The 24,992-nt window shown below is 48.1% G+C and overlaps 1 protein-coding gene across 4 annotated transcripts in view; it reads right to left on the bottom strand.

Moving 5' to 3' along the window:
- The window catches only part of ANKRD11 (ankyrin repeat domain containing 11), a 131,444-nt gene that overhangs the window by 86,301 nt on the left and 20,151 nt on the right, over positions 1-24,992 (bottom strand). For all 4 annotated transcript variants that reach the window (XM_053952403.1, XM_053952405.1, XM_053952404.1 and 1 more), the window contains exon 2: positions 21,799-21,878. The gene's annotated coding sequence lies outside the window, so the exon portion shown is untranslated. The remainder of the gene's footprint in view (positions 1-21,798; positions 21,879-24,992) is intronic.

A 24,992-nucleotide genomic window follows, 5' to 3' on the forward strand; every position in this document is an offset into this window, starting at 1 on the left:
GTTCATGAGGGACAGACCCAGAACCCACACCCAGTTTTTAGGTTTTAGAGTCCTTCACCATCCCCCAAGAAGACACAGAAGCTGCCTCTCAGAATAAAAGCACTTTCTATTAAACCACAAGCACATAACACTCCCCATCCATAAGAAAACACATGGCAGCTTTTTCCTAGCGTTACTCCCAAAGACCAGAGAGGTCAGGAAGAGCCATCAGCAGAATTCACTCTTCTCAAAGGAACAGTGGGTTGTGAGCTCTGCCCAGCTCTGCTGCAGAGGGTGTGTGCAGAGCATCTTTGGCCTAAAACGCTGCTTTCATGTGTAAAATGTAACCACATTTACACCTTAAATACCATCCTTAGAAGCATCCAGACCAACCAGCTCCTTAGCACTCCCTCCCAGGGAGGTGGGACACCGGAACTGGTCGGGCTGGTTGCTATATAAAGTCTCAAGCAGGCTGGGTTCTAGTTTTCATTAAAGATTAAGTCAGGTTCTGCCGAGGCTTAGGAAAAATACTGGAAGTCACCAATCCTAATGATTTCTCAGGCTGTCAGCAGGAACTGAGTATTTTTCCTAGCATGGGACTAATGGGCACAGAAATTCCCAGTCTGGTAGCTCCTATGGGACACAATAACAGCAGCATTTTGCACAGGGAACACACCTCCAGCTGCTTTCCCAAAGATGCTCCTGCAGGCAGGAGCTTTGCAAAGTGCCAATGACACTTCCAAAGTTCCAAAGGCAGCTCCCCATCCTGCCTGCAGTTTCTGGAGCATTCAACAAGGAGGCTGGATGCAGGGTCAGCCTAGGGAAGTCATCCAAAGTCTTCCATCAAGCATCAATAAATGCCAGATTTGGAAGGAGTGGGGAAAGGATGGAGCTCATGGAATCATAGAATAGTTTGGGTGGGCAAGGGATGTTAAAGCTCATCCAGTCCCTTCTGGGATGGGCACCTTCCATCAGCCCAGGCTGCTCCAAGCCCTGAGCAATGTGGCCCTGGAGTTCTGGAGCTTGGCTCAAGGCACTCCATCCTCCACACAGAGGGAAGAACTCCCAACATCCACCTTCCAGAGCTCCTTTCCACTCCTCAACTACATCCTCTCCCACAGCACTCTGTTCTGAGATGGAACAACTTCCTTGTTTTTCAGCTCCCAGGAGGTTTCCCGGTGACACGCAGCTCCTGGTGAGACTGAAGATTATTTTCTGCCGAACCAGCTGACATTTGGAAAAGTTTAAATATCAAAATTTCCTCCTCTGTAAAAACTGAAAATAATACATACAGAACACATGACATATCACTGGCATTTCACAGCTTGACTCAATCTCCAGTTTGCAGGCACACTCTTCAAACCCTCTTTAATTTAAAAAGATGCATCTAGACTCAAAAATATGGGAAGTGCCCATTGCTTCCTCATTGGAGTTATATTAATACCTTCTGTGCCGAGATCTAAAGTCTGTCCTCCTTGGCAAATAATGCTGAGCTTAAATATGCTTTTAACATCATTTTACATCAATTAAAATACATTAAGTGTATCATTTCTAAACATCACTAAAGATACTTTTCCTGCCTGTACAAAAATACAATGGTGTTTAATTCATAAACTCATCTCAGCATCAAGTATTGAGGTTCTCTGACCAGATTAGGAGTTAAAGACCCTAAAACAACATGGTCTCTGTGCAGTCCAGTTATTCACAGATTTTATATCTCACAACAATTTCTTTTTAAAATTCTAGTTTAGTATATATTGTATAGTAACTACTGAAAAAAATCACCCAAAAATAAAATCAAAACATTTGCCTTTGAAAGGAACATCCCTAATTACAATCAGTGGTTCATATAGTCCAAATTTTACTATATTTCATTTATTATTTGTTGCTGTATCACTTTCTTAATATGCATCTGCTAAGGAAGAAACATTCTGCTTCTAATGCTTCTAATTACCAATACGTATTTTTTTAATATTATTTTTTAAGTTAAATACTTAATTTATTTGAAAATAAATGTTTCTAGAGGTGCCTCAAGTAAAAAATTGTTTAACACGTGTTTTACAGCCTTTCCAAACTCTTTTTATGGTCCTGGAGCCTGGCCACATTTGTGGAAAAATGCAATGTTTCGGCTTCAATTTGTCTGTAATTTCAGTGGGATGTTGCAAAATGCTTTAGGAGAGAACACAGCCAGAATTTCAGGCAGTTTTTCAATTAATATTTGAAAAAAAAAAAAAAATCACTTTAACAGCCATGGAACTCCACTTCCCTCATGCAAACCTCCTGCCTGAGATCACTTCCCTCTGACAAGGTTTCCTTCGGCACCTTTCCCTGATCCCAGTCAGGGTGCAGGTGATGGAACTGCAGATCCACGGCGCAGGAGAACCTCCTCTCCCCCAGCAGGAACACCCCAAAGGGATGGGGGACAGGGACCAGCAGGTGGTGGCACCCAAGGTGCCCCTATTTTAGACCCTGACTTCTTGCCTGCACAAACCACTCCTGGCTGTTTTTAAACACAGCCCACGTTGACTCCAAGCAGATCCCACCAGCATCCATGAGGAAAAGCGCATCATTCCCATCAAAACAACAGCTCTCCCTGGCCTGTGTGCCCACTCTTCTGACTCCAGCTGCAGCTTCCTGCCCTCCACAGAGAGCTCCCACTGAGCTGCATGCTCTGCCACCACCAAAAAGGACAGCAGTATTTGGAGTAAGGATTTGGGAGGGCTGTTTTTAAGAGACAGGGTTGGAAGGGGCACACGGACAGCAGGAGGAACGTCGGGAATGGAAGGGCCACGTTCAACGGGAGATGGGTGGATGTGAGGAGCTCCAGGACAGGCTGAGCAGAGGCTGCTCAGACCCACGACGTGCAGCACTTCCCCGAGCCCTGCTCTGGTATTTTTAGCCTGGTTTCCTGAGGAAATGAGGCCCCCCGCTCCCGGCACAGCCCGGAGGAAGAGGAGGCTCAGCAGCCCAGGGAGACACCGGTCCCTGCAGGAAGGTGAGCGCCCGGTCACTGCCCGGCCGCCCCAGCCCGGGGCTCAGCCTGTCCTGCCAAAGCCAGGAGGGGTTTGGCAACAGGGAAGGAGAAGCACTGCAAGGGGGACTCCACTTTACACCACAATCTCTGCGCCCGTGCTGGAACCAAGGCACCCAAATTCCCGTGGGATGAAGTGACAGAAGGCTGGACAGGGCTTGGAGTAACATGGTCTAGTGGAAGGGGTCCCTGCCCACAGCAGGGGGGGGATCTGGAGTATCTTTAAAGTCTCTTCCCACCAAAACCATTTCATGATTCTACAAAGGCTCAACCAGACACATTCCCTATGCTGAGACCATTTCTCCAGCTTCTCCCTCTCCCCCATTCAGAAGCTTCTGTGTCCCCACACCCTGGGGACACCAGTACAGGCTCTGGGTGACAAGACACCTGCCCTGAGGCCACGTTTGCTCAGGTGTGGTGTCACCAGACCTGCAGCAGTGGGTGGCCGTGGCCTCTTCTGCCCCACCACCCCCATCATCCCCGGGGCCATGGCAGCTGCAGATGGTCACGAGTGATTTACTGTCACTTTAAAGCTCACTGCAATCCCAAGTCAGCAGGCCAGGCCTAAAATGTGCTATGTCAGTGGTTTCTGTAGAATAACAGCACATCACTTCCTTGGGGAACTGTAAAAACTGACTCGCTCTCTACACGGAACCCTAAAAGCAAGAAATCACCACACACAGCAAGATCTCGGGTAACTCGTCACTATGGAAGAGTAAATGGGAGAAAGTCAGAAAAATTCAAGGGAGAAAACAGACCAAGAAATGGATCAGGAGAGTCTCTCTGAGCCAGAGACCCAAAGGGTCACCTTTGCCAGAGCTCAGATGTGGTATTTGAGACAAAACATTCTGTAATGTGGTTATGCTCTGAAGCATTGAAATGCTATTTAAAAACAATAAAACACTGACTAGGAAGAAAATGTAAGGTGAGACTGAGGGTTTTGGAAACGGAGAGCATTCTCTGCAGTCCCTGGCGGGTGAGCAGGGAGGGAGGGACAGAACACCCACAGCCCAGCCAGCTCCTCTCCAACCACTGCTCAGCTATAATCAGCTGAAGAGAACAGCAGCAAAAATCCTCTTGCCATAACTGAAAATATAAGTCCTTCTGAGAAGGTGTTCCTACCTCCAGATCCACCCCGAAATAACTGCATGAATTAAATATACAGATGTGCACTCTGCTCCTGCCAGGAAGGAACTGGGACACTCCAGGTGCACATCAGCCCCTTTTGGGGTAACCTCATCTACTGGCTCAGAGTGAAACCCTCACAGTCTTAGAAGATGCCCAAACTTTGGTTCTTCATCCTGAAAACTGGTTACAAACAGGTACTTTAATTATTAGGGAAATGGTCTCGCCTTCCCAGCGCTGGCTGGTTGGTCCTGTCAGATGAACTCCATCTCAAACTGACTGTCAGTGACATTTTCCATCTTCCCCCTTGGCCTCCCTCTCCCACCATCCCCCTGAATGCCCATCCAACCCTTTCCCAAGTTTTTAAGCCCTACCATGGCTTGTTTGCCCAAATTGAGATACAAACAGGACTTCCACTACACACTGAAGCTCTGCAGCTCACAGAGAACTCCAGCTAAAATAGTAAGTTTTCAAATACCAAATCAAATGTAAAATTAAGTGGACAGAGCCATGAAGAACAAACCAACCACCTAACATAGAAAACCCTGGAAAACAGTTTGGAACAACACTGTACTACTTAAAAAAAACTTCCAGAGCTTTCTGTGGGAAGGACGAATCACCACTATCAGCCCAAGGGAGAAATGAGAAATTCGTTGTCCCCAGCCTGGGAGGGGAGGGGGACAGTATCTGGATGTGACCTCAGCGTGCTCCTGGTTGGGAGCTGATAGAGACCTGTCCTTGGCAAAGGGAAATTCCGTTACCCAGCACAAGGGAAGGGCCAGGGAGCCCAGCTGGGTATCTGTGCTCGAGCACAACCAGTCGTTACCCCAACATGAAATCACTCAGTGAAGGGACACCACTGTCACTATCGCCACACCAGCGCCAAACCGACGGGCACAGCCCCAACGCCCCAAAACAGGGCTGGGCTCTCAGCAACCCCCAAAAGTACTTGGAAAGCGAATCCAAAATATAAGGCAGGGCACACATCCTGTTTTTCTGGAGCTATACATTTTCTCAAGTGTTATAAAAATGATTTGCCACTGAAGGAGCCAAATGTATTGGAAAGATAGAAGCAGCGCCTGGGGAGCAAAGAAGGTGTTTTTAGCACGCTCGGGCCAATTAAGATCTCGAAGGTTTCCAAGCACTCCCCTCCTCTTAACCCAACAGAAGGAAACTGAGTTTAGCAACTTATTTAGGGTTTCATTTGCTAATTTGCAAAAACAAGGAGAAATCTTCCCCTGCTCTCCAGCATCTTGTTGGGGAAGCTCCTGCCAACACGCGAGCGTCGCTGCCAACAGCTCAACCCGGCGTGACCCAAAGTTCTCCCGGCGGTGCCGGCGCGCGGCTGCGGGAACGCGGGGAGGGAGCAGGGCTGCAGAGACAGCCCAGGGGGGTTATCAGAACCCTGACATCACAGCTGCTGCAAAACGAACCCAGTAAAGAAACCACCACGCTCTGAGCCAAGCTTAAGCCAATAAGCCAAGTTTAAACCAGTCAGGGCTCAGGTAACGGAACAGTGACCCCGCGGTTCACGCTCGGAAGAGGAGAGCTGCTCATGTGCTGCAGAGCTACAGCCAGTGAAGCCTTTGGGAAAGCAAAGTTTTCTTCTTTCCCCTCCACACAACTCAAAATGTTACTTTGAGATGACTGTTCTCGGTTTTACACTGGTGAGAGCCAGGTCAGAGCCAGCCTTGGAAAGTTTTACTCAGCAGCAGCTTTAGTAACCATAAATTATCTTTAGACTAATTTTACACGCTCCCCCCACAGTGCGACTGCCAGCTCCAGTTCTCAAGGCTCTTCTTTAGACACCACAAAAACTCTCCAAAGACCAGCACAACCTTCACCCAGGCATGGCAGGGTTGAGAGATAATCCAAAATCACCCTTGCTAAGACAAGCACCAGACTAAGGCTGAATTCAAGACTAAGCTTTAGCACTTTCAACCCCAGGCCAGGCCAAAGCTACAAAACATGGAGGGGAGCACAAACACCTTGAGTTTTCAAGGCATCATCAGGAGATTCACTTCCATTGGGATGAGGGAAAAAGTCAAGCACAAATCAAGCAAAGCTGCCTACTTGTGAGCTAAGCCTTAGAAGTTAAAATTAAGATGACTGCTTCAAAAAACTTCATTTTTAACTGTTTTTGAACAAACCTGAAGCCAAAAAAAGGTAATCAAAAGTGTTTTATTAGCTAAGGGGTTTCTTCCCTCTCCTCAGGTCTATCACAGAGACTTGGCAGAAACTTCAGCTCCCAAGAATTTTAGATACAAAAAGAAAACCAGCAGACCCATTTCCCTGGAATGACCACGTTCACACTGGGATGTTTGTGGAACACAGAGCCCTAATCCAGGCCTGCAGCTTCACACCCTCAGTCACAGAACACAGCAGGATGCTGGTCAAAATGGAAAGCAACAGGGGAAACACAAGCATTTAAAAGGATGAAGTCTGAGGATAAAGGAAGAACCCCAATATTTGCATGGACTGCTTTGGACAATGCTCTGCAGCACTCACTGACAGCAATTCTTTGTGCCAGGGGGGGCAGATTTCCCAAACCCAAACGTTCTGGGCAGACCTGGCACTGATGGACGGGGTCTGACACCGAGGTGCCCACGCGGGCCAGCTGCGGCACCGAGGACGAGCCTGCACGGGGAGCAGGGCTGGCCCTTCCCGATGCCATTCCTGAGCTCCGGGCTGGAGCAGGAGCCACAGCAGCCTCTGCCCAGCAGCAACAGCAGCTGCCTCTGCCTCCAAGAGCAGGGAACACGAGAGGGAACTCGGGCACGGCCGGCTCCAGCGAGTTTCAGGCAGGCTCTGGAGCACGGCAGCGTTCGGGGACAGTTCCAGCAGCGTGGCAGATGTTGACTCAGGAGCTGTCACTCATGGGCTAAAGTGAGAACATCTGCCACTCTCCTCTCCAAGAGAGCTACTCACGGCAAGAGAATTCTGCACAGAAACCAAAAGTCTCAAATAAGGGCCATGGGGGAATAACACTGACACAGTCCAGGGCATGGAGGTTTTGGGGATGGCTGGAGAGGTGTGAGTGGCACCCGTGAGGGCTCCAGCAACACAGGCACTTCCACTGCCCTGATGTTCAACCCTGAGTCGACAGGACAGCCTGGAGTGTATTTATTTAAGCTGAACACAAACCCTCAAACGATGCTGGGATCAGAAATTAATGTAAGGTAAGGGAAAATCTTCCAGACAGGGATTAGCTGAGAAACCCCTGCTGGGAACTGGAGTGAGTGCCAAATTGTGACAGGAAAGATTAATACTTCCAGAGGCATTACCACTACAAAACATCGGAGGGAAGAATATTTTCTAGAACATTTCCTCCTTCAGAGCAAGGGTTGTTACCTGCCACTGCCTGGAAAAACTCCTGCCCAGATACTTTTAATGCACATTCCAGCACAGGGCAATGGATTTCTCCTATGCCATATATCACTGCTAGGCAAAAAATAAAATATTCTAGAGATAAAGTCCAGAATGTTCCAGAAGTTTCTCCAGCTGGTCTCTGCACACTGATGACACCTTCATTGCTCAACTTCCAAACTGCAACAAATCCCCTTCAGGCAGGAGTTTTAGCAAACACCAAGTAGGATCTGTAAACTTTATTATCTAAGGAAAATGTCTGAAAGAAAGCCCTCAGAACATTCTTTCTGCCCATTGTCAGAAAATTCAAGCCCTCGGCCACATCCCGTGTTCTCATTTTCTTGCACACTCTTTCATATCTGGTTTTGGCACTGCCCCTACAAGGGCTTTGACTGTGGATCTGTCCACACATTCCAGCAATAAATGACACTAACTGGAGTCATTCTTTAAAATATCTGTCAAATATAATTCTTTCAGTGTTTCGATTCTCACTGCCTTGCCCCCACAGAGCTCGGATGAAGTCATAAATTATATGTTCTGCCACTCAATTTTCCCTGATTGTTTGGTAGAACCTCTCCACTAATACCCAGTGATCACCAGCTACCTCGTGGCTTAAGTGGTTTCCAATCATGAAAGATTTATCCAGTGTGACTTCCAGTCAATCACAGAGACACCGAAATGGCTATCAGGCTCTCTCCTCGAGACCACAGCCGAGCAGACAGACTCCAGAGAGGAGGGCAGGCGGGTCAAAGTGCTGACTCCAGACACCCAAAATTCACAGAGAAGCTCCAACAGCTGCGTATGAAAAACATCTCTGCGAGGAAGGCAGAAGTCCTGGCTCTGAAGAGCCCTGGGTCACAGCACGTGCAGGGAGCCCTCCCAAACACCCAGCACATCCAGGGAAGAGCTGTTTCCTGGGAGGATACAGAATTCACAGATCACTGAGGCTGGAAAAGACCTCCAAGCCCATCGAATCCATTCTGTGGCTGATCCCCACCTTGACACCAGCCCAGAGCACTGAGTGTCACATCCAGCCACTCTTTGGGCACTGCCAGGGATCCAGGGGCAGCCCCAGCTGCTCTGGGCACCTGTGCCAGGGCCCCAGCACCCTCACAGGGAAGGATTCCTTCCCAATATCCCACCTAAATCAATCCTCCTTCAGCGTGAAACCATTCCCCCATTCTCCTGTCAGTGTCTGCACTCTCCGTCCCTTGCTCAGATGTATCACCCAGCTCAGAATTCCCTAAAACTCAGCAGCCAGCACTCCAAGAGATGCCTGGGATGGAACAGCAAACACCACCTGCCATCGGAGCGCACGGGAGGTGACACAGCAGGTGACACCAGTGCCAAGTGGGCGAGCCAGGACAGTGCCCACACACACAGCTCTGCTGCCCAGGGCTGTCTGACTGCAGCGTAGCACAGCAGCTTCCCAGAGCCCGCCAGTGCGGATCACGGCGCAGCCACGGGGAATTAATTGCTCCAGAACGAAAACTAGAAGAGTAAGCACAATTTATTTTGCCACATTCTTAAAATGAAATAAGAAAACATTTAAACACTACAGCTTATTTAGATAATACACACTGGAAGACATCTTTTACCGCTGGCAGCTTGAAAGAAAAGAACATAATTACAATTCCAAGCATGAAATGAGCTCTCTTCCACACATGCCTGAACCAAGCCTGACTGTTTCACCAGCTGTAGGGAATCAAAGCCGGCAGAATTCAGCAGAAAGGCCTGAGAAGCAGCAGCTCTCGATGCCTTTAACCTGGAATTGAATGGCACCTGGATCCAGCAGGGCTGCAGAGGTTTTAGCAGTTGCAGATGTGCAGCTGATGTGGTGCAGGAGCATTTGATCTCCCTGGAATGTGGGACCCTGAACAATGCATCTGTGTGCTGGCCCACCACACAGCCGGGTGTGGGCCCGGGGGACACATAAAAGCCAACATTATACTGCAAGGGAAAAGAAAAAAGCCCCAGCGTGAGCCTGACTGTTGTTTAACTAAGAGAAAAACAATAGCAGCTTTGGTGGAAGTGTGTGCCAGAATGACCAGTGGCCACTTCCAGAGACATTCTTTGTTCAAGTGCTTCCACACTCCCTCGTTCATTGGCACCCAAAATCACAAAGGGACCGAAGGGGCTGCGAAACCCAAACCCTCGGTGACATCTGCATCTCCTGCTCCTCACGTGAAGGGTTCAAACAGCCCCAAAGTGCAGTTCTGGGCATTATGTCCACACTGAAGCCAGTCCAGAGCCTGCCCGTTGGGAAGCAGCAGTGTGACACAGCGGCCACTCGTCACAAACCCCATCACTTCCCTCACAGGCTGCAAATCCTCACCCTGCACCAGGACAAAGGAGCCCTCCTGCAAACCCAAGCTGAACTTCACTCACAGCCCTGGGAAAGCTCCCGGGTTCGGGTGCTGTGTCCCCCAGAGGGGCTGAGCTCCAGGGGCAACCAGAATCTCTGGCTTGGCCAGCAGCACATCCCTCCAGCCAGGGCAGTGACAGAGCACGGAGCTGAACAAGGGCAGAAAAACAAACAACACAGGAGTTAACACTGTTAGACTGAGAGAACTCCAACTCGAGCCTGCGCTGGAACAGAGCTTTCCACAAGAACTGGATTCTTCTGAGAGGAGGAGCTGGGAGAGCTGCTGCCAGGGTTTCTGCTGGGGAACGAGGGGAAGCCCATCCCGGGAGGTTTGTCAAGTTATCTACCAAGTTATCCTGACCTCCAGAATCACCCCTTGCAGGTACAAAACTGTGAGCACCGCTCTCAGACAAGTGCTCCTGACACGACCAAGAAAAAGACAAGCTATCACTCTCCAGCTGAAAGAAATGGACATTTCCCTTTCCCCTCTCCACAGATAATTCCATAGGACACAGACAGCACCACAGGGATAGGTACAGCCTTCTGCTGGCTGCTTACAAGGTAAAAGAGAAGCAATTCAAAGAAAGAAAGAGAAATGGTCACTTTATCACCTCAGCTGAATTAAAATGCAATATTGAAATTGCAGTAATTTCCATCTGCAACTTTAGCTACTCCATTAAGCTTCATATAGAAAGTTTAAAAATAGGAATGGCTACAATAAACTAAAAATCAGCAAATCTGACATAAAAGCACCAAGATTACGAATATCTATATAAAATCACACAAATGTTAGTGCATGTATGTTTATATATGTATATACGTGCAAAATTACTTATTCTGCCTGCAGTCATCCCTGCTACAGCGATCTTTCCTTCCCCGTTTTTCAACCCCAAAAGGATTACCATTTCTTTCCAGACAAGAACTTCTGCCAACATTCTGGAGGGCTGAAGTCCAAACCACACATAGTTCAACAACAGCAGAGTTGAACAAAAAGGAAAACTGGAGCTTTTTTTATTTTAATTATACCTTGTGAAAGTATGGCCGAGCAGGGGGGAAAAAGTAGTCCAAGTCATTGATTAATTCCAGAGTAATGAAGAAAGTTCATGGCACACTGCAATATATATTTTACTAAGTTCATTGGATTTATCACCAGCTTTTAATGGCTAAACTGGAGGTGGCTCTCCAGGAAAACTCCCACTGCTTGAATTCTCACACTGGACTGGCTGTGAGTCCCCAAATTAATAATTTTACAGGCAAGGGTTTCATAACTGGGTCAAAGCAGGGTGATGACTGTATAAATTCTTCCTCACCCAGCAGAAAAAAAGCCAGGATCAAGCTCCTTTCCCAGGGATCCCCAAGGTTTTAACAGGGACAAAAATTCCAACTTTGCAAAACTGCAAAATCCAGCCTCTTTCAACACCTTTTAATTGAAGCCGTGCCAGGAGCGTGTCTGGAATTCTGAACCCACTTTCTCCTGAGCTGGAGCACAGCTCTGAGCTGGCAGCATCAGGAACGGGAGGTTTTCAGAACAAAAACATCTAAATCTGCATCAAGGGGTAGAGCCATGAAGAATCCCAGGGAAAAAAAAAAAGACTGAAAAAGAGCAACTGGGAACTAGGGCTACTCCAAGGTACCTGATGGATCCTTAATGCTGAACATTCCAACGTTAAAGCCATGAACACTTATGGTTTTAACACAAACTGTCTCACTCCTCTGCCCAGGACACTCTGTCCTCCTTGTTTATATCCAAGAGCTGTTCCAAAGAAATGCATTAACGACTAGAAAAAAAAAAAAAATGAAGCCCAGGACTTTCTTCATTCCTCAGAGCTACTGTAAATTAAATATTAATACAGAAACTATTTCTGTGAGCAAAGGAAGCTCAGCACAGGGATATTTTTTTTTTTTTTTACCTCATGAAAATATTCACTTTAAAGTGACACCTGACCTTAAAGCCACCACATCCTCCAGGGCAGAAGCATCAGTGGCAGCACAGGATTCCTAAATAAGCTGTCCCTGCTCAAAACCATACAATTTGTATGGTAACAGCACAGAAGATCACTATATTAGAGGGTAATTTTAATACTTTAATATAATTATTTAATTCGACATTACAAAGGGGTCAGTCTCAGCCTGGGGCAGTGTCCTGGAGGTATCCAAATTACAAACAGAAGCACCAGAAGACATCACCAAGAGGTGATCAAACCCACAGTTCATCACTTCACTGGCAGCTTTTAGTGTGTAAACCATCAAAGCTGAGCTTCTTTGTGCACATCCTTTTGCTCCAGAGCCCAGGGGCCTTGGGAATGAGACACTGAGGAACAGCTCTGGCTGGGCCAAGAGCACATCCCTGGAATTCCATGCTGTTGTTATGCCCAGCTCTCTGCTGCAGTTATCCCTTCTGAAGGTCTAATTAATCCTCTGTCTCATCGTGGCCTGGGCTCACACAGACCCAGCTCCGAGCCCAGAGCCATTTCACATGGAAGGAAAAAAGAGATGAAGCAGCTCTGAAGGCTCCTGCAGGCAGAGGGATGTTCATCCACATTCCTCTCATGGACTCATGGAATGGCTTGGGCTGGGAGAACCTCAAAGCTCATCCCATCCCACCCCTGCCATGGCATGGCAGGGACATCTTCCACCAGCCCAGGGTGCTCCAAGCCCTGTCCAACCTGGCCTTGGACACTTCAGGGATCCAGAGGCAGCCACAGCTGCTCTTTGCTGCTCTTTGCCAGGGCCTCCCACCCTCACAGCCAGGAATTCCTTCCCAATCTCCCATCCAGCCCTGCCCTCTGGCAGTGGGAGCCATTCCCTGTGTCCTGTCCCTCCATGCCTTGTCCCCAGTCCCTCTCCAGCTCTCCTGGAGCCCCTTTAGACCCTGGCAGAGCTCTGAGCTCTCCCTGGAGCCTTCTCCTCTCCAGGTGAGCATTCCCAGCTCCCCCAGCCCTGGAGCAGCTCCGTGCTCCCCTCTGGACCTGCTCCACTCAGGCAGACCCAGAGCAGCACTGGGATGAAACCTCACCCTGGGGTCCCACACTCCCTGCAGACCTTGGGGAATCAGCCCCAAGGACAGTCTCCAGCTTCAGGAAATCCAAACTGCACTTCAACTGGAATTGTGGATGACCTTCAAGTAGGGGACACTTAAAAATACATCTGCATGTGCACATAGAGCTGTGGGTGTTTTAAATGCCTTCCTACCTCAGCAAGCTTGAGGTCAGGGGAATGAGGGAAGTTTCTCTACTTTATATACTCGAGGGTTTGGCTAAATTCATATATTCAAGTTCCCCTTATAGCACTAAATAACCAAACACTGCAAGGAGAAAGAGAGGAGAATTTAGCAAAGGAAGGAGAATTCAGCTGTGTGACACCTTGCCAAAGGCAAAGCCCAGAGGAGCAGCTACCAGTTGGTTTAGACAGAGATTTCCTTCAGACTCTTGTAAAAGCAGCATTAAAAATGAGAGGAAGAAAGGATTCGGGACTGGGCAGCTGCTACATCCAGCTGCAGCCCTGACTGGTGATAGGAAAAGAATACATGATTATTTCTCTTCATTATTTGTTTCCATGTTTTTATTTTGTCCAATTATTTACTACCTGTTGCTATTCGATTTTGACTCCACATAACTTCCATGTAGCATTAAAACTCTGTAATTATGTTAATGAACATAATTTACCAGACAATAACAAGTAGATTCTCTACCAGTCTCTAAGGTTACTCAAAATAATCAGAGAACCATGGAATAGCCTGAGTGGGAAGGGAACCACAGGGATCATCCAGTCCAGCCCAGGACACCCCTGGTCACCAGAGCAGGGATCAGAGCTGCCCTTCCACAGGAACTCACAGACAGGACTCAGGAGCAGGCCTGGTTTATTCCTCTGTTATCACCCTAAACCTCTCCAAAGTTACAGTTCCAAAGCAAAGCTCTCCAATGAATGTCTTCCCACTAACTTAAAATAAATTTCCCTGAATGTTTATTTCCTACATTATCTTCAACCCAAACGTGCATTTCTCTTACAAAAGTTAATTCCAATTAAGAGAACGCTGAAAGGCTTCCTGCAAAAAACAACTACAGGATATTGGCAAGACTACAAGAATGAGGTAAAAACTACTGAAGACAACAAAATAATTTTCTTCTGACTGCGCAACATAAAAAGAAAGTACATTTCTCATATGACACCAGCAATAAGTTTAGGACCAGGAGAGAATAACCAGAGCTAGTCAGCGCTGACCTTTGAATCTCTGTACTGTTTGTCAGCTGAAAAATTATAAAAAAGGATAAAAATTACCAAAATCAGAGAACTCTTCCCATGGTACCCACTCACATCCATCAAGCTGACCAGCTCCTCTCATTTTTCCAATTCCTTCAAGTATTTGTCACCTCCAAGCTGGAGGTACCACATGCACATGAACACATCCAGTTCTCCAGCTGCCCTCCCACCTTTCACCAAACTGGGAAACAAACTGGGTGTCAAGACCTCCAGGAAATTCAGAATTAAGGTTAAATGCAAGGAAACCAAGGACACTCACAGGGAATGTGCTCTGAAAACCACCTGGCTCTGCCTCATGGAGTCTGGGCCTCCCTGCAACGATTTTTTAACAACAACTTTTCCTCAAATCGTCAAAGCCTGAAAGCATTAACATTTTCTAAGGGTACACAAGGAATTGATGGCTGTATTTTCACATTATTGCACGCTGGGATGAGTCCAGACACACAAACTCCATCAGAATCCAACCTTTCAGATCAGACAAAAACCAGCTTCTGCCACTGGTGTAATTCTGGGAGAACTGGACATCAGCTCGACAGAACCCTCAGCATTCACCCTGGAGTTTAGATAACCACCAAAATAAACACCTGGGAAACTCAGCTCCAGTGACACAGTAAGGAAGAGTGTAAAATCTCCAACAAACAGCAGGCCTCAGGCAGGAAAGCCATGGAATTATGGAGTGCTTTGGATTGGGAGGGACCTTAAAGCTCATCTCCACCCCTGCCGAGGGCAGGGACACCAAGACCAGGTTCCTCTGGTGTCACCACCTGCAATGAAAACAACACCAGTCCCTGGGATCTCCTGGGCCAAACACTGACATGGTTGTGTGATATCAGTTCATCTTCATTTTGCACTTTAAGCCAAGGAGTGAAGTCTGAGCCTGGGATAACACAGGGTATCTGCAGTGCTCTGAGCCTGTCCTACAGTCAGGGCTGGTTTTGGTGCCCCAGGAGAACCACAACCACCACCAGCTCCACAGCAGCACCACTAGGACTGTAAACTCACTGGAGCAAAAAGAAATGAAAAATAGAGGACTCCATGACCAATTTTACTTGCAAAAGTAAACACAGCATCCATTTACAGTGGCGATTTCCCAAAATAACCTGTACACATGGCTGCTGTCCTCACTCCTCTGCAAGAGGTTCATCCAGAAAGGTGACAAGCACATTCCTGGCTGATAAGGGAGCCCCATGCACCCAGCTCCCCAGAAACAGCTGTTGTGCTCCAAAGTAACCTCTAATATCGATAACAACAGGGATTTAAATTTCAAATAAATTTAGATGAAAGATTAAAGTCAGCTCCAGCACCGTGGAGATGCTTGTCTTCCATAATGAAGGAACCCATAAAAATAACAAGGGAGAAGATTTACACCCAAGCTCCACCAAAAAAAAAAAAAAAAATAGGAATGAATTACTGATTTTTGCAGCTACTTAGTGGTAGGAACAGATGGTTCCAGGCAATAGTATTGACAACCTCCCAAGCTCCCACCCCCAAAGGTGAGCTGCTAAGTCTGTTCCAAATTCAAGAGTTAAAAACGTCGCAGCTGAGACGCTGCTCTGGGGGAAGCTCAGCCAGTCCCACAGCTCCAGAACTGCACTTTCCTCACTGCTGCTCTGCCTCGGCCCTCACCCAAGGGCTGCGCCTTCCCAAAACACCCGAGGCAGCTCCTGCAGCCATCTGCCTGCTCTGGAACGAGCCAGGGCTGTGGGAAGGGGAAGGCAGGCCAGGGATGAAACAGCTCTGAGGGAAAGCAGAGCTCTCAGTGTTTGTCCACCAACCCAAAGCCACTTCTGAGGCCAAAGCCAGGCGTGTCAGCTTCCCAAAACACCCAGGCACAGGGAGCAGTTCTGGGAATTCCAGCCCCCGGCAGCCTCTGCCATGGTGGGCACAGCCCACGGCCCCTCACTCCCTTCATGTCCTCAAGTTCCTGCAAAACACCCAAAACCTCCCCTCTCCCAGTTCTTGCATGTCTCCAGCAACTGGAAACAATCAGCCTGTCCAGTCACAACCCAAGATCAAAACAGTCCTTAAAGCAGGAACTTGCTAAACACAATTCAGCTTTGGATTTCTGGAGAAGTCCAGCAAGCTACCGTAAAACAGGGATAACACCCAGCAGCAAAAAAAAAAAAAAAAAAAAAAAAAAAAAAACAAAAAAAAAAAACAAAAAAAAAAAAAAAAACAAAAAAAAAAAAACCTGCTGGAACACCTGAGCAAGTCCATCTTGTTAAGCCACAAAGGAATCAGGCTGAGCCAGCAAAGCTCAGCCCTCGTTTTCCCATGTTCCAAACTCAAAGCTCTGCCAAGAATTTAGCCAAGGAAACAAACATTGCTGAGGCCTGCTGCCCATGTCCACACTCAGCACGGAGCTACAGAATGGTTTGGGTTGGAAGGGACCTTAAAGCTCATCCCATCCCACCCCTGCCATGGGCAGGGACACCTTCCACAAGACCAGGCTGCTGCAGGCTCCATCCAGTCTCACTTTGAACACTTCCAGGGAGGGGGCAATCCAACATTTTAGACTTATTTTTCAGAATTGTTTACTGGTTTTGTCAGAAGTCCCCTTCTGTCAGTGAGGCAGATCCATCACTTTTGCCTCTGCTTGCAATAACCACTTCCCACTTTTCCATGTCCTGTTCCAGGTCCAGGCTGCAGCTGCCTGTTTGTGTGTCAGACACTTGGGTGGCTCAGCTAAATCACCTTCCATACAAGGTTTCCATAAATTCACACTCGGGATCTCCAGCTACAGAACACCTCTGAGCCACAATTCCCACCTCATTCCCACCTCCCAGGGTGTCCAGCAGCTGGCCTGCTCCTTGGACAATGACTGTCCCACCTGCAGCCCCACTCAAGATGCCCAAGCCACTGATGCATCTCAGCCATCCCCGCGGCAGGCACGAATTCCCTAAACACAAAACCACTCCCCTCATTTAAAAAGAGCCAAAATAACTAAATCCTAAAGAACTCAAGATCTGAACGTCAAAACCTCAGGATCACCACTACCTACACAAAAGGGGAGGGAACAAGAACATCCCAAGCTTCATTCCAGAAGTGCAGCAAGAGAGCCTGGTCCTCCCTGTGGGCCTTTGGCCCGCGAGCTCCGGAGGTGGGAACATCTTGCAACAGCTCCTGCTGCCAAGAGCATCATCTGCACTTAATCACACCACGATGGACACCTCTGGAAAACAAGGGATTGCAGCCATAGCATGTGTCACGCTGCCACTTCACTCCCCAGCCAGTGTCACTTCCTCAGGGCGGGGGCCACAACTTTCAAGAGCGCGCTTGGGTGCTCTGTGGAACACCCATAAATAAATAAAACCTTCCTCACCAGCCCACAGCCTGCCCCCCAGCACTTTTACTTTCCCAAGAGGTCACACCCAGGAACACCGTTGCACAACAATGGAAGCAGGAATTGGTCCAGAAAGCTACAGATGCCTTGCCCAAAAAAAAACCAGCCTCCCTGTGTCACCCGGGCTGGGTGGCTCAGGAGTCTTCCCTGTGAAATAACAGGCTGGCAGTTTCTGGAAATGATGATCCTGTGCACTGTCTGCTTGTTTTAATGAACGTGCTCCTAAATGCAAACAGGATTTTTAACTGTGCATTATATGTTAGTTGATCTTAATCTACAAATTCATAACCCAGAAGTATGCATTTTTCAGTGTACATTACATTAGCTGATATAAATCTACAAAATCCTAACTCAAAAGTATATTTCTTCTAAAAACGAGATTTTTCTGATCACAATATAGCCCCCCCAGAGAATATAATTATTCAAAACCAAGTAGATTCAGAGAAAAAGCCCAACCAACCATTTTGCTTCTTTTCAAGCAGTTATTGACAGGTTTTCTCTAGTTCTAAACACTAGAGGAAGGAGAAAAAGGACTGTATTTGGTTGTGGGTTGCTCTCACCAAGAACTCTCATCTGTGCCATGGTGAATAAATGGACCAAAATTACACCCAACGAACAAGTCAAGCAAGACATTTTTCAAAGCAGCCCCTGCTCAGCTCAGGTCTGTTCATTAAGGTGCTGCATTGTGCTCCAGCTTGGCTTATTAGCAGTGGAAAGGTCAGGGAAAGTGAATTAATGGAAGTGCTGCGCTCTCCAACATCTGACATGCAAGAGAGGAGCCTCCCTACCTACACTGCTCCTGAAAGGTGCCTTCAAATTGAGGGCATGTAGGTGGCACCTGCCAAAAGTGCCATGTGAATAATGTTGGCAATTTAACAAATTCTAGGAAAATACAGAGAACTGTAAAAGCAGCAATTCAACCACTCAAAGCAAATGCTTGTGCTGAGATTACAGCTGAAAAAGCAGCTTTTTCACGGGGACAGGGGCAAGGATTTAAAGCTCTTTCCTGTAGGTCTCAGCAGGGTTTTGTGTCCAAAAATTCAAGGCTTGTTTGACCCACAAAGAACTCCAGGCTCACAGTTAAGCCACCTCTGCTTAACCTCTGCTGGCAGTGAAGATACGGGTTTGAAAGTTAAATTTAGACTGTGTCCCTTCAGAACATGGCCACACAAATATTTACTGCTCCTAAGGGCCGTGCAGACCCACCTCACTCACAGGGAGGACAGAGCAGGAGCTGGGGTGTTCCCCACCTCCCCTTCCCAGGCTGGGAACAGCAGAACAAACCCAAAGTGGTTCTGCTGAAACGCTCCGGGCAAACCCGCACCTGGGGAGCCACCCAGCTGCTTCATGGAGCCTCCAAAATCTCTGTTTTTCCAAGAGAAAGGGCTCCAGCAGAAGTCAGCAAACCCACACAAGCCACACAACTCTGCTTTAATGCTGCATTGGACCATGGAATTGTTTGGGTTGGGAGGGACCTCAAAGCTCATCTCATTCACACCCCCTGCCATGGGCAGGGACTCCTTCCACTGTCCCAGGCTGCTCCCAGCCCTGTCCAAGCTGGCCTTGGGCACTGCCAGGGATCCAGGGCAGCCCCAGCTGCTCTGAGCACCCTGTGCCAGGGCCCCAGCACCCTCACAGGGAAGGATTCCTTCCCAATATCCCACCTATGCCTGCCCTCTGGCAGTGGGAAGCCACTGCCCCTTGTCCTGTCCCTCCATCCCCTGCCCAAAGTCCCTCTCCAGCTCTCCTGGAGCCCCTGGAGGCATTGGAAGAACCTCTGAAGGTCTCTCCAGTGTCTCCTCTCCCACAGGCTGAACAATCCCAGCTTTCTCAGACTATTAATCCCCCTTGTACGTGGCTTCTCCTCCCCAGGCCCTGTTTCATAACACACCAGCTTCTCAACCCAACAGCCAACACTTCCATACCCCAGGACCCCCTGGAAAGCTCTCCCTGGCTCCACAATGACCAGCACCCTAAAGACTCAATGTACACTGCACTGCCAGAGGGTTTTCTTCCAGCCCCTCTGATCTGGAAGGGGCAAGAATTGAAACCCAGGGGGGAAAAAGGCAGCAAGCTCAGAGGAACACTTCCTGCAGAGCAATACCTTCCTGGTGGAATACTGAGCTCCATTTCCCCCAGAGCAGTAAGGCCTGAGAACCCTACGTGAACACGTTTCAGAGCATTAACACAAAACCACCGAGCAGTTAAGTGAAGTCACGTTCCACCTAAACAACGCTCCCATTATTGCAGCATCTGACTTTCCGAGGACAATTCAATCCTGGCAGCATGTATTGTAATTGCTTTTCCACTCCAGGCCTCGGCTTTACAATCGTGCCCTTCTCGGGAGGTCAGAACGCGCGGCTGCAGCTCGGAAAGCAGTTCTGCTCCTCGTTCATCCCTTTAATCCCACACCTGCATATTCATCAGGAACTCCCTGAAACACCAGTGCCAAAGCCACCAGCAAAGCTGCTGCTTGGACAAAGCCTTGACCCCTCTGCTTCCCCGGGAAGGTGTCGGGAACACGGTGGCACCAGCCGGCCGCGACGGCGCTGGGGCGCAGCGGGGTCACCAAAGGCCAGGAGAAGCCCAGAGTGGAGCAGCCACTCCTGCTGCCAACAGCAAAACCAGCAGCAAACACCACTGCCCAGAGAAGCTGTGGCTGCCCCACCCCTGGAAGTCCAGGGCTTGGAGCAACCTGGGACAGTGGAAGGTGTCCCTGCCCATGGTGGGGGTTGGAACAAGAGGAGCTTTAAGGTCCTTCCCAAGCCAAACCACTCCATGACTCTGTGATGACCTGGCTTGCTTCAAGCAAACCCTTCCAAAGAGGGCAAACACACCTGAATTTTGGGTAATTTTTTGTTATCCTGGCTTGAAAAGGGCAGTTTGCATTCAGAAAGCCGAACGTCACTTACTCCAAAACTCAGAAGGAAAAGCCTTTGTGCCCAGCTACGAAATAAAAGAGGCAGCAAACAGCAACCAGCCTGATTTATAATTGATGTCAGGGCTGAGCTGGGTTTTTCAGGGCCATGCAGAGCTCCCAGGAAGGAGGACAGAGCTCCTGCACACGCCAGGAAAAGGGCTCACACCTGATACACTTTAATTACCTAACGACACCACCAGTCACCGATGCCTGCTCTGCTTTGTCTTACTGTGAAAGGCTTCTCCTGCTATTAATATTCACCAGGGGAAGCTGAAATAACATCTTGCCTGCATCTGAATACTTCAAAATTATCATGGCCACACTAAACACAACGATTTTTAATTTTTTTTTCTCCTCAAAATCCAGGACAAAAGACACCTACCAGCCTGCAAAGGCAGGGCTGCACTACACGGAGCAGCTCTCCAGCAGCAGCCTTTCTCGTGCTGACAACCTCATCACAAATAATCCCACTGAACCCAGAGGTCAGCCAAGGACCCAGGGCCCCAAGGCAGGAGCCACACTCTGTATTATCCACTGGGAGCCTTCTCCATGGGATTTCTGGCCGTGCTGGGGGTGACCCTGAGCCCCACACAGCTCCCCTTGACAGGCACTGCCCAGCTGAGCCCACCCAGCTTCTGCTCAGCTCCCACCACATCAAACCACCAGCACAGCAAAAAAAAAAAAAAAAAAAAAAAAAACCAGCCAGAACAACCCCTGCCTCCAGCTCCAGCCACACCACCGGGATTTCCAGCACAGCACCAGCCTCTCCCACCACCAGCTTGCACAAAACAGAGGCAAAAATCTCATTTTTCCCCCTAAATTCCACTCTACCACAGCCTGTTATTTCTGCATCTGTTAATGCTCCCAAAAAGTTGAATCCTAACATTGCATCCAACTGTAGTCTCAGCAGATTGGGAGGTTTCTCTGCCCAAAATGAAACGTAGGTGCCATCTGTTTCAATTAGGCTAATCACAAGGAGACATAACACTGGGAAACTTAGAGACTTTGGGTTTTTTTCAAAACATTTTGAAAGCAAAGAGAAAGAAAGAGGTATTATTTAATACTCAGCAGTCAGCAGCACCAACAAGCTGCACAGTCTGCTGGGCAAACCTGTGCTGGAACTGCCCACGCAGGAAAGTTCACTTTTATTTCACTGAGGTCAGAGAAAAACTTGCTATATTCAAAATTACCCAAAATTAAAAAGACATCTCAGGACTGCAGACAACTCCCAAAATATTCTTGGTTAGTACCTTTTGTATATTCCATAGAACTTGCAATTTTTTGCTTTCAAATTTCAGAAAATAAAGGAAAACATTTTAAAAAGGCAAAACCAAACAGTCCAACAGAGACACAAGCACTTGTGAGGGAATAAACCAGAAATTTTGGACAGAAGCAAAGTCAATATTTACCGATTCCATAGCTGAAAGCTGCTCTTCACAGGACATATATTAAAATCCAACAGAGGTGAGTCCCAAAAACGCTGTGTAATCTGAAAAACACAGGAATTTGTTCATTATAAAATTAAAACAAGTGAAATTTATTCACAGCACGCACACGGGATTTGAGTACATGAAGGTTACCAAGTACAAACCCTTGCCTAATCCACAAATAAACTTCCTGATAACGACTCTGCACAAACAGAGGAATAAAGGAAAGAGTGGGAGCTCGGCCAAGCATCCACCTTCTTCCATAACTTTCTGATGATAGCTGTTTTTTAAAATCACCTGCTTCAAGGTTCCTGGAACCATCTGGGTGGGCTTAGAGGCATTTTATTTACAAGTGAGGGTGTGCCACTCCCCCAAACCCTGAGCAAGCTCATGAACCCAGAGACAGGCAGGGCCAGAAGGAGCTCCTGTGCCAGGAATTCACCTTCCCAAACAACCCCCGTGGAATTATCCACGGCACAAGCACTCTCTTTTCAAGCACACCTTTGCTCTGAATAGCAATGGATCTATTGCAAAGCTCTACCTTGATTTTTTTTTTTTTTTTTTTTTTTTGACCAGCTCTTGCTGTACTTTCAAGGATGTTTTTCCAGCCACAAATTCCCAAAGTGAAATTTCTGATGCAGGGCAGGAACCAGCAGGAGCTCTCAGCACCCAAGGCCAAGGGGAATTACATTCATTAACTGGCAGACATGAAAGGCCTGGCAGATTCCAAGCCCAAAACCTGCACTCCTCACCGTTCCCAAGCTGGAGGAGCCCAGTGGGATGGTGAGGGACCCACAGGTATGGAAATGAGCACCCTGAGGCACTGGGAGCACTGGGCCTTCCCCAGCCCCAGTGTTGTTATTCTGGTCAGCTTGAACAGGTGAGAGGGTGAACTGCCAGCTCCACGTCCTGCTCGTGCCAAGTTCCCCAAAACCCCGTGTTCCACCCAATCTCTGAGCACTGCAGACCACACCGAGGGACACAGTGACCAACCCCTGCTCCAGTCACACTGAAAAAAAATCTGCATTTCTTGCCTTGCAGAGCTCGTGACAATTTGATGCTTTACCGCCGCTCGTCACCTTACAAACAACTTCTCTGGGATGCAGCTGGATTTGGACAGCTGCTTTCCAAAGGGATGGTTCCTCCCCAGAACCATCCAGGAGAGGCTCTGAGGCCAGCTGGGGCCGATACACAGTGGAGGAGATCGGGAACCCTGGGAGAGCCTTGTTTGTTTTGGGAAACTCTCACTCCCCAATGAAAAGCCAAAGGGAAGATGTCCAGATGAGCAATGCAGCTGCATCCAGGGCAGAGCTGCTTCCAGCTGTGCTGAGAGAAGTCTTGGGAACCTCAGTGAAAAGGAACAGGCCAAAATAAACCCCAAAACCCAGAGGAAGATGTGAAAGCCCAAGGTCCTGACTCAAAGAAAGGAATCCTACAGCAGGTAAACTTCTCCAGATGAGCCAAATGGAAGTTTTCTGGCATTTTCCTTTGAGAAGAGTAAAGGACACACAGACACATGGCTACCTCGTGGATTTTTTCCAAGGCCAAGGAGCCCTTGGGGCACTGAGGGATCCCCTGATGGGAACTGCAGCCCTATGGAGCACGATGGCAGTGCTTGCACAGCACCTTTTCCAGCAGGATTCCCCTACTCCTTTTATCCTCTTCTCCATAGTAACAGTCACATCACTAATTAGCATTTCAACAGCAATAAGAGATAAAGTGGGGGGAAAACAGCTGAACTTCCAACTACATTGTCTGGAAATGCAGCAGTGCTGCTTGCTGACAGTAGGGACTGTCAGGGAACGATGGAATGGTTTGAGTTGGAAGGACCCCAAAGTTCATCCCATTCCATCCCCTCTCATGGGCAGGGACACCTTCCACTAGCCCAGGCTGCTCCAACCTGGCCTTGGCCACTTCCAGGGATGGGGCAGCCACAGCTTCTCCAGGCAACAATTGTGAACAAAATGACCAAAAGGTCTATGGAAATCAGTCCCAGGACACTGATACACCATTTTCAAGGTCTATTTACAGCTGTTTGCTGGCCCACGTTCAGCAGATTTATTCATTCCTTGGCTCACATATAAACATGCATAAAGTATTGTAACGCTGAAACAGCGACCACACGTGAGCCAAGTAATTTTCACAACGAACATGGCACCATTTTTAAATGAAATTGTTATCAAATCACTTAGGAATGCAGCAAACCCTCCAGTGGGAGATGCCCAGCACAGCCTCACTGGCTCTACGTGGCCGGGTCACTCACACAACGTTCCTGCTGCGCGGAATCCAACACTTCAATTTAAACCCAACTCCACTTCCAAAAGCCACATTATAATTAATAAACACATCTAGCCATCCCATTTTCTTAGCTTTAGCTGATGAAAATGTATCACTTCACAAGGTATCATCACTGCCCTCGTCCCTCCTGGGAACCTGCAGGGCTGACCACGGACAGTGCTCCAGCCCTGCTGAGCTCGTGGTCAGGGCACAGGAGTCACCTGCAGTGCACCACGGCACACACTGGTCTGCCTGCCCCTTCAAATGGTCATACAAACACCAAATAACCAAGGGCTCAGGGTGGCCAGATTCTGGTTCAAAACAGGTTCAGCCTTGCAAGACGTGGGATACTTTATTTTCTGTTAACGCTGGAAACTCTGGGCAAGCAGAGGGTTCCACCAAAATAAATACATAAATGTTTAAACTTCTACATTTTCCTACCAACTCATGGTCTTAACGCTGACCACGGGGCCCCTCAGCACCTCCCTGAATCAGTGATTCTTGCTGCACCCACACACAGATCAGGACTTCACATTCAGAGCACAGCATGAAACTTCTGCCAGCATTCCATCAAAAAAATTGGGAATTACATAATTCAAACCTCCTTAATAAAAGGGTATCTTGTAACTTCACAGAAATTAGTATTTGAAGATGGAAAATGCTTTCCAATCCCAAGCTGTGACCTGAAAAATACTGACATTAGCTATAGACTCTTCACACCAGAGCAGCTGGGATGTGGCAGCAGCAGCAACTGGTCCCAGCAGCGAGGTGGGAATTGGCTTCCTTGAAGGAATAAACCAGTTCTGTGCAGATGCAGAGTCCCCTACAAGGGTCCCCGTGAAAAACATGTTTGAGATTCAATGGCTTCATACACCTCAATGTTTCTAAATTTGATCAAT

The sequence above is a fragment of the Vidua chalybeata genome, chromosome 11 (assembly GCF_026979565.1).
Source record: "Vidua chalybeata isolate OUT-0048 chromosome 11, bVidCha1 merged haplotype, whole genome shotgun sequence".
In the NCBI taxonomy this organism is placed as follows: Eukaryota; Metazoa; Chordata; class Aves; order Passeriformes; family Viduidae; genus Vidua; species Vidua chalybeata.